The sequence below is a fragment of the Sapajus apella genome, unplaced genomic scaffold (assembly GCF_009761245.1).
Source record: "Sapajus apella isolate SASKATOON/1434 unplaced genomic scaffold, GSC_monkey_1.0 scaffold27, whole genome shotgun sequence".
NCBI classification, from domain to species: Eukaryota; Metazoa; Chordata; class Mammalia; order Primates; family Cebidae; genus Sapajus; species Sapajus apella.
This window is the reverse complement of record NW_022436967.1, coordinates 1,572,937-1,583,343: the sequence shown is the minus strand read 5'-3', so window position 1 is coordinate 1,583,343 and position 10,407 is coordinate 1,572,937. Positions and strand designations below refer to the sequence as shown.

Sequence of the window (10,407 nt, the reverse complement as noted above, 5' to 3'; positions counted from 1 at the left end):
GCCCATTCAAAAGTGGGCAAAGAATATGAACAGGCACTTTACAAAAGAAGACATACGTGAGGCCAACAAATGTATGAAAAAATGCTCATCATCACTGGTCATCAGAGAAATGCAAATCAAAACTACATTGAGATACCATCTCATGCCAGTTAGAATGGTGATCATTAAAAAATCTGGAGACAACAGATGCTGGAGAGGATGTGGAGAAATAGGAACACTTTTACACTGTTGGTGGGAGTGTAAATTAGTTCAACCATTGTGGAAGACAGTGTGGAGATTCCTCAAGGACATAGAAATAGAAATTCCATTTGACCCAGCAATCCCATTACTGGGTATATATCCAAAGGATTACAAATCGTTCTACTATAAGGACACATGCACACGAATGTTCATTGCAGCACTGTTTTCAATAGCAAAGACCTGGAACCAACCCAAATGCCCATCGACGATAGACTGGATAGGGAAAATGTGGGACATATACACCATGGAATATTATGCAGCCATCAAAAACGATGAGTTTGGGTCCTTTGTAGGGACATGGATGAACCTGGAAACCATCATTCTCAGCAAACTGACAGAAGAGCAGAAGATCAAACACCGCATGTTCTCACTCATAGGTGGGTGTTGAACAATGAGAACACATGGACACAGGGAGGGGAGCACTACACACTGGGGTCAGTTGGGGGGAATTAGGGGAGGGACGGTGGGGGGTGGGAAGCTGGGGAGAGGTAGCAAGGGGAGAAATGCCAGATGTAGGTGATGGGGAGGAAGGCAGCAAATCACACTGCCACGTGTGTTCCTATGCAACAATTTTGCATGTTCTTCACATGTACCCCAAAACCTAAAATGCAATAAAATAAATAAATGGGAAAAAAAAGAAAATTAAGGTTAATATTGATTATTCTAAATAATTACATGCCTAAGTTTTACAGCTACTTTTTTCTAAAGTTCAATTGACCTGAGCATATGGAAAGTCATGTTACCCCAAATTGACCATCCTTGAAAGTATCATTAAGGCTCTTCTAGGGTTGTAATAATTAACCAGAAACAAGACCTTAAATTTCTTTTCAGGCACAAGCCAAATGAGTCATGCACCAGTGAGTAAAATTTGAGGAGCTCAAGCAATTATTGATATGTTGAATTGGATACACACTCACATACACATACAAAAGTCTTGAAAAAGAAAACCTAGCTTTGCTTTCAGGCATTCTATTAGCTACACACTTGTAAAGGAGACCAGATTAAACTTTTTAATTTTCCCTGACCATTTACAAACTCATTTCCTACCTGTCAGCTTCCTAAATCTATGCTCTATCATGAAGTCAACAAAACAAGATCAGTGTATGATATGGTTTGGCTGTGTCCCCACCCAAATCTCAACTTGAATTGTATCTCCCAGAATACTGCATGTTGTGGGAGGGACCCAGGGGGAGGTAACTGAATCATGGGGGTTGGTCTTTCCCCTGCTATTCTTGTGATATTGAATAAGTCTCATGAGATCTAATGGATTTATGAGGGGTTTACCCTTTGCTTCTTCCTCATTTTTCTCTTGCCACCACGACTAAGAAGTGCCTTTTGACTTCGCCATTATTCTGAGGCCTCCCCAGCCAGGTGGAACAGTAAGTCTAATTAAATCTGTCTTTCTTCCCAGTCTCAGGTATATCTTTATTGGCAGCATGAAAACAGACTAACACAGTATAGTAGCCAGGGTTTTGGTCCAGATGACCTTTATCTCCTGGTAATATGCTGGTGAATGTGTTAATTTACCTGACAAGGGGATTTTGCTTACGGAATTAAAGCTACATAACAGCTGACTTTAAATTAGGGACATTATCCTGAGTTGTCAGTAGGACCCCAATGTAAGTAATCACATGTGCCTTTATAAATGAAAGTGGCTTCTATAAATTTTAAAAATTTTTTCCTTATGATATTTATTTATTTGCTTGTTTTTGAGACAGAGTTTCACTCTTGTTGCCCAGGCTGGAGTGCAATGGTGTGATCTCACTCACCACAACCTCGCCTCTTGGGTTCAAGTGATTCTCCTGCCTCAGCCTCCTGAGTAGCTGGGATTAGAGGCATGCACCACCATGCCCAGCTAATTTTGTATTTTTAGTACAGACAGGGCTTCTGTATGTTGGTCAGGCTGGTCTTGAACTCCTGACCTCAGGTGATTCCACTTTGGCCTACCAAAGTGCTAAGATTACAGGCGTGAGCCACCACGCCCATCCTAAAAATAATTATTTAAAGGAGAGAATATTGTATGCTAGATGTCTTCCATTTATTCCTCCAGACCCACTTTACATCCTTCTCCCTTCTGGGGAGTGGGTGGTTTAAAAAGAAAAAAGAAGAGGGCAAAAGAGTAGATGAGAGAGATGTAGCAAAAGAAGAGGCAAGAGAGAAGAAATGAGAGAAAGACTCACTCACCATTGCTGTCTTTGGGGATGCAGGCCATAAGCCAACAAGCACAGGTAGCTCCAGAAGCTGAGGACAAGCCATACTACCCATGCTCCTGCCAACTGGCCAGAACTGAATGTTGCCAATTACCTGCATGTATCAGAAAATGGATGCTCACCTAGAGCCTACAGAAGAGAGCATGGCTGGCTGACACCTAGATTTTTGTCCTGTGAGACTAATGAGAGGAATTAGCCCAGCACGCTTGGCTTCTGAAATTGTGATATATCTCCCTACAGAAACCCATGACATGCAGAAACAATGAGTTAATAAATGAATGTTATTTTAAGCCATCAAGTGTGTAGTAATTTGTCACAGCAGCCCTAGAAACTAATAGACTCTCTAACTAATGCTGGTGTTTCAGATTTACCATAGGCACTGTGTATGCAATCTCCCTCCTACCCATCTTTCCATTGATATTCAACAAAGAAGAAAAAGGCCGGGGGGAGAAAGTGAAGGGTCAGGGACAGCAGAGGCTCAAGAAAAGGAAGAAGGATAACTGAGAAGAGACAGAATAAGAGAAGAAAGGACAAAAAAATACCATTTTACATAAAAAGAGAATGCAAAGCAACTCATAGACATTTAGTTGTAAGCTATTGCTTAATTACTGAATCAAGATTTTTTACTTCAGCTGCTGAATCCAGGTGAAAGCAACGATCTCTGTTCTATTTATAACATGAAAGAGTTCTAAAGCGCTTATGTTGAACAGATTGCATTTACACTTTTTCATCTCAATACTGTTTCCCTAGAATGAACAGATAAGCCCACTTCCTCCAAATTAACTGGTGTGGAATTGAACCTGTGGTCCACCTGTCTTACACTCTTTGTGTTTAAAGGACTGGATCACAGGTTGTCTATGAAGGGAAATGCTAATATCATGTTTGCTAAGATTTCCACCAGCTAAAGAGGATTTAATTCTCTTCTTTGATTCAGTTGGAAACACAATGATCACCACTCTTCTTTCTTTTCACAGAAATATCTCAATTACCAACATAGCTCTTGGTCTGCAGGGCAGTGGTTAAAACTAGAAGCCCAACTCTTGAAATCTCAAGTTATATTTAAGCACATTTTCATGTATTAAAATGAAACAGTCCATCCTGGGATTGGCTCAGAAGCAAATTAATTCTTACTAATTAATTTTTTTTTTTTTGGTGGTTGTACTAGGGGAAAATCCCCTTAAATGCTCCCCTGGTGTGGCTTTTTATTGGAGCTGGCCTGAAGACAGAAATTTCCTAGAATTAGAGGTTTTTTTGCACTAGGGAAATGTTTAACCAGCCATTCATTCTGCTGGCCAAATACACAACAGAGATCAAAGTTGCAAGAAGCAGCTCTTACTGGTGCTTAATAATATCAAATACTTTCAAATACTCAGTATTATGAATAATACTGAGGGTTAGTCATACTAAATATTAGTCTAGAAGTCTATTCCAATGCTCTTGCTATCCACTTCTAACTCTCCACATTTCCTCCTCATACATGTAATTTTTTTCAATAAATAGCCTGCAGGTAATTGTGTGTTTCCTCATGTAGAGAGGAAAGAGGGCATACAGACTGCACAAAATAGATCCACATACATAGTCTCAAAGAAAAACTAGAAAAATAATATCTGTGGAAGTTCATTCAAGCACCAACCTTTCTCTTTTTTTGCTTTTTAAGAAGAATCATCCGCTGTCAATAGTAACTCTGAGACTCTCAGAATGAAGCTTGACTAGCTGAGTTTCTACCACCAGCCCTAAGCAACTAATGTGAGTGAAGAATTTATTAACCTGAATAATGATGGTCCACTATACTAGTGTGCACTCAAAACTGCTCATGATGACTCAGGTAAAACTAATTTTTTTTTTTTTTTTCAGGGACAGAGTCTCATTCTTTCGCCCAGGCTGGAGTGCAGTGGCATGATCTCAGCTCACTGCAACCTCTGCCTTCTGGGTTCAAGCAATTCTCCTGCCTCAGCCTCCCGTGTAGCTGGGACTACAGGCACATGCCGCCGTGCCTGGCATATTTCTTTGTGTTTTAGTAGAGACAGGGTTTCACCATGCTGCCCCGGCTTGTCTCAAACTCCTGAGCTCAGGCAATCCACCTGCCTCAGCCTTCCAAAGTGTTAAGATTACAGGTGTAATCGGCACAAAACTAAAAATTTAACATAGGCAGGTAGATACAACATGCATTTGCTCTTCAGCATGGGAGAGGCGGGGTGGAATGTTTTATATGCATGCTATATGTCTACTTTGTGTTATTCTTTATGGTTCATTCAAAAATCATTTTCAGAGACACATGCACATATATAGACATACACACTGAATTCCCCATTCACAAGATTTATGTGAAATTTGTTCTATAATAAAGCTACTTTTCTTATACTACTATTAGTATTTTACCTCTATATTTCTCATCCATCAATGATATGAAAATTATATGTTGAAATATACTCTACTGTTGCCTAAAGCACACATGCAAATTAATTATTTCCATTTTTGTACACAGAGAGAATAAAGAGAATTAGTGGATAGAGAGAGCATCGGAATGACTTCCAGACCAATGTTCCAGATCAATTGGATAAAGGTACTTTCAGGTGGAAGTTCTATTTGACCCCAACTATAACATTAACTTTTTCATGTGTTACCAACCATGTGACCTCTTAGCCTCTTAAATTATATGAACCATGTAGCATTATTAACAGTTTCAAAATTAATATAATTTAATACCCTATAATTTTTGTTTGTAAGTTAAGAGGTGCAGGGCATCCATTTCTCTTTTACCAGATTAAAAAAGTGGGAAGGGATTACACTGGTAACGATTTGATTTGTTCAATCATAGGGTAAAAGTAAATCAGAATGAGGTGATGAAGATCAACAATACACAGATTGGACAATTCAGTAATTCTAATGCAGAGATCTTTTATCAAAGGTATTCTTTTCTTTTTTTCAGAATGTAAGCATAAATATTGCCTGCTTTGCAATAAGATGCAATGATAGCATAGAGTTGCCAAGAGGCTCAAGCTGTTCTGTCCTCATCCACATGAACAGGGTCTTGCCTTAATGTTTAGGGAAAAAGATAAGCAAGCAACTGTTTTCCCCCTTGTACCCTAGACTTACAACTATAGCTATTCCGAAAGTTTTTGTTTTTCCTTTAGGCTACAAGAAGTGTATGTCTCTGTTTGAAATATATTACAAATAGGAAACAGAAAACTTTCTAACAAAAAATGTAGAAGGGCGTAGTGGAGGTGAAAAAAGAAAAAAAAAGCTTTCCTACACTTCTTGGCTGCTCTATTAAAATGCTTATTGATCATATCGAGGGGCTTCTAAGAATGGACGGATTTGAAAATAGCTGTAACAAATGTACGAGTCACTCCATCTATCAATATTTCACTTTTATATAATAAACCATTCATTGATATTTGACAGATATTTATGATTTTCAAGTGAAGCACTATTTTTTATTTTGATTTTGATTTATAATTTGAAATAATCTTCCCAGAAGAATATTAAATATTGTGCTTGACACATCAGTTGAAATTGTGTCATCATCTATTACTATGATATACCAACATAAAATATTAGATGGTTTTCTGTCAACCTAAAATATTTCTGACAGTGAATCTTAAATAGATCATTAATGTTCATACTTCTGTTGCATGATGAAAGATTTGGTTGATGATTGAAGGGCTTTTTTAACTTTCAGAGTTGTACTGAGCTTTACAGATTATAGAATAACATAGCTAGAGGAATCTTAGCTATTCTTTAGTTTTAGAACAGCAGGAACTTTAAAGAGGTTAAGTGATTGTTAATAACCTACAAGTGAAAATTGTATTAAATAAAATAGCCCTTTAGTTATAAAAGCTAAACAAAAATTCAATATATTGGAAATTATGCAGAAAACATTTCTAGTCTTCTGCATGGTCTTGTGTCTGATCATTTCAAGTGAATTAGGTCTTTATCTATGGAAGAAATTAGAGAAGCACGTTTTATCAAAATGCCAGAATGTGCTATCATTAGATGGTTGAAACACTTTTAAAACCATATTCCTAGAATACGTTAATACCATTTGGATAATTAATGTTTGATTCTATCAATACTGAAAAGTTAGTGGAATGTTCTGATAAAGTTTATTTCCTTATTTATTTATTTTTATTTTATTTCTAAATATATATATTTTATTGCACTTTGGGTTCTGGAGTATATGTGAAGAACATACAGGATTGTTGCCTAGGTACATGCATGACAATGTGGTTTGCTGCCTCCACATTACCTATATCTAGCATTCCTCTCCATGTTATCCCTCCCCAACTCCCTACCCCCGCTGTCCCTCCCCTTGTCCTCCCAAACAGACCCTCGTGTGTGATGCTCCCCTCCCTGCGTCCATGTGTTCTCATTGTTCAACACCCGCCTATGAGTGAGAATATGCAGTGTTTGATTTTCTGTTCTTGTGTCAGTTTACTGAGAATGATGTTTTCCAGGTTCATCCATGTACCTACAAAGGACACAAACTCATCGTTTTTTTATGGCTGCATAGTATTCCATGGTGTATATGTGTCACATTTTCCCTGGCCAGTCTCTCATCGATGGGCATTTGGGTTGGTTCCAGGTCTTTGCTATTGTAAACGGTGCCAAAATGAACATACGTGTGCATGTGTCTTTGTAATAGAACAATTTATAACCCTTTGGATATATACCCAGTAATGGCATTGCTGGGTTAAATGGAATTTCCCTTTCTAGGTCCTTGAGGAAATTCCACACTATCTTCAACAACGGTTGAACAAATTTACACTCCCACCAACAGTGTAAAAGTGCTCATATTTCTCCACATCTTCTCCAGCATCTGTTGTCTCCAGATTGTTTAATGATTGCCATTCTAACTGGAGTGAGATGGTATCTCAATGTGATTTTGATTTGCATTTCTCTAATGACCAGTGATAACGAGCATTTTTGCATATGTTTGTTGGCCTCAAATATGTCTTCTTTTGAAAAATGTCTGTCCATATCCTTCGCCCATTTTTGAATGGGTTTGTTTGTATTTTTTCTTGTAAGTCTGTTTTAGTTCTTTGTAGATTCTAGATATTAGCCCTTTGTCAGAGGGGTAGATTGCAAAATTTTTTTCCCATTCTGTTGGTTGCCTGTTCACTCTAATGATTGTTTCTTTTGCTGTGCAGAAGCTCTGGAGTTTAATTGGGTCCCATTTGTCTATTTTTGCTTTTGTTGCCAATGCTTTTTGTGTTTTAGTCATGAAGTCCTTGCCTATGCATACGTCCTGAATGTTTTTGCCTAGGTTTTCTTCTAGAGTTTTTATGGCGTTAGGTCTTATGTTTAAGTCTTCAATCCATCTGGAGTTAATTTTAGTGTAAGGTGTCAGGAAGGGGTCCAGTTTCTGCTTTCTGCACATGGCTAGCCAATTTTCCCAACACCATTTATTAAACAGGGAATCCTTTTCCCATTGCTTGTTATTGTCATGTTTGTCAAAGATCAGATGGTTGTAGATGTGTTGCATTGCCTCTGAGGCCTCTGTTATGTTCCGTTGGTGTATACCTGTGTTTTGGTACCAGTATCATGCTGTCTTGATTACTATAACCTTGTAGTATTGTTTGAAGTCAGTTAGTGTGATGCCTCCAGCTTTGTTCTTTTTGCTTAGAATTGACTTGGGTATGTGGGCTCCCTTTTGGTTCCATATGAAGTTTAAGGTGATTTTTCCAGTTCTGTGAAGAAGGTCATAGGTAGTTTGATGGGAATAGCACTGAATCTATAAATTATTTTGGGCAGTATGGCCATTTTCACAATATTGATTCTTCCTAACCATGAGCATGGAATGTTTCTCCATCTGTTTGTGTCCTCTCTTATTTCCTTGAGCAGTGGTTTGTAGTTCTCCTTGAAGAGGTCTTTCACATCCTTTCTTAGTTGTATTCCTAGGTATTTTGTTCTCTTTGTAGCAATTGTGAATGGCAGTTCGTTCTTGATTTGGCTCTCTTTAAGTCTGTTATTGGTGTATAGGAATGCTTGTGATTTCTGCACATGGATTTTGTATCCTGAGACTTTGCTATAGTTGCTTATCAGTTTAAGGAGATTTTGGGCTGAGAAGACGTGGTCTTCCAAATATACAATCATGTAGTCTGCAAATAGAGACAACTTGACTTCTTCCTTTCCTAATTGAATACCCTTTATTTCTTTTTCTTGCCTGATTGCTCTGGCTAGAACTTCCAATACTATACTGCATAGGAGTGGTGAGAGAGGGCATCCTTGTCTAGTGCCAGATTTCAAAGGGAATGCTTCCAGTTTTTACCCATTCAGTTTGATATTAGCTGTGGGTTTGTCATAAATAGCTTTTATTATTTTGAGATATGTTCCGTTAATACCTAGTTTATTCAGAGTTTTTAGCATAAACAGCTGTTGAATTTTGTTGAAGGCCTTCTCTGCATCTATTGAGATAATTATGTGGTTTTTGTCTTTGGTTCTGTTTATGTGGTGGATTATGCTTATAGACTTGTGTATGTTGAACCAGCCTTGCATCCCCAGGATGAAGCCTACTTGATTGTGATGGATAAGCTCCTTTATGTGCTGTTGCATTCGGTTTGCCAGTATTTTACTGATTATTTTTGCATCTATGTTCATCATAGATATTGGCCTGAAGTTTTCTTTTCTTGTTGACTCTCTGCCAGGTTTTGATATCAGGATGATGTTGGTCTCATAAAATGATTTGGGAAAGAGTCCCTCTTTTTGTATTCTTTGGAATAGTTTCAGAAGGAGTGGTACCACCTCCTCTTTGCATGTCTGGTAGAATTTGGCTGTGAACCCCTCTGGACCTGGGCTTTTTATGGTTGGTAGGCTATTAATTGCTGCCTCAACTTCAGTCCTTGTTATTGGTCTATTCAGGCTTTTGATTTCTTCCTGGTTTAGGCTTGGGAGGGTGCAAGTGTCCAGGAATTTATCCATTTCTTCCAGGTTTACTGGTTTATGTGGGTAGAGTTGTTTATAGCAATCTCTGATGGTAGTTTTTATTTATGCGGAACCATTGGTGATATCCCATTTATCGTTTTTTATTGCATCTATTTGATTCTTCTCTCTTTTCTTTTCTATTAATCTGGCTAGTAGTCTATTTTGTTGATCTTTTAAGAAAACCAGCTCCTAGATTTGTTAATTTTTTGACGGGTTTTTTGTATCTCCATCTCCTTCAATTCTGCTCTGAACTTAGTTATTTCTTGTCTTCTGCTAGCTTTTCAGGTTTTTTGATCTTGCTTCTCTAGCTCTTTCAATTTTGATAATGGGGTGTCAATTTTAGATATTTCCTTGTTTCTCATGTGGGCATTTATTGCTATATATTTGCCTCTAGACACTGCTTTAAATGTGTCCCAGAGATTCTGGTATATTGTGTCTTCATTCTCATTGGTTTCAAAGAACATCTTTATTTCTGCCTTCATTTCATTATTTATCCAGTCAACATTCAAGAGCCCATTGTTCTTTTTCCATGAAGCTGTGCAGTTTTGAGTTAGTTTCTTAATCCTGAGTTCTAATTTGATTGCACCATGGTCTGAGAGACTGTTTGTTATGATTTCTGTTCTTTTGCATTTGCTGAGAAGTGATTTACTTCCAATTATGTGGTCAATTTTAGAGTAGGTGTGATGTGGTGCTAGAAGAATGTAATTTCTGTGGATTTGGGGTGGAGAGTTCTGTAAATGACTATTAGGTTTGCTTGGTCCAGATCTGAGTTCAAGTCCTGGATATACTTGTTAATTTTCTGTCTCATTCATCTGCCTAATATTGACAATGGAGCGTTTAAGTCTCCCACTATTATTGTGTGGGAGTCTAAGTCTCTCTGCAAGTCATTAAGAACTTGCTTTATGTATCTGGGTGCTCCTTTATTGAGGGCATATATATTTAGGATCATTAGCTCTTCTTGTTGCATTGATCCTTTTACCATTATGTAATGCCCTTCTTTGTCTCTTTTGATCTCTGTTGGTTTAAAGTCTAT

At 37.9% G+C, this 10,407-nt stretch overlaps 1 long non-coding RNA gene across 1 annotated transcript; it reads left to right on the top strand.

Moving 5' to 3' along the window:
* The first annotated feature begins 1,355 nt into the window (after positions 1–1,355).
* Positions 1,356–9,844, top strand: LOC116560760. The gene is made up of 3 exons (XR_004273123.1): positions 1,356–1,619; positions 8,036–8,042; positions 9,834–9,844. It is a non-coding gene; the product is annotated as an uncharacterized LOC116560760 (long non-coding RNA).
* Positions 9,845–10,407: the final 563 nt, after the last annotated feature.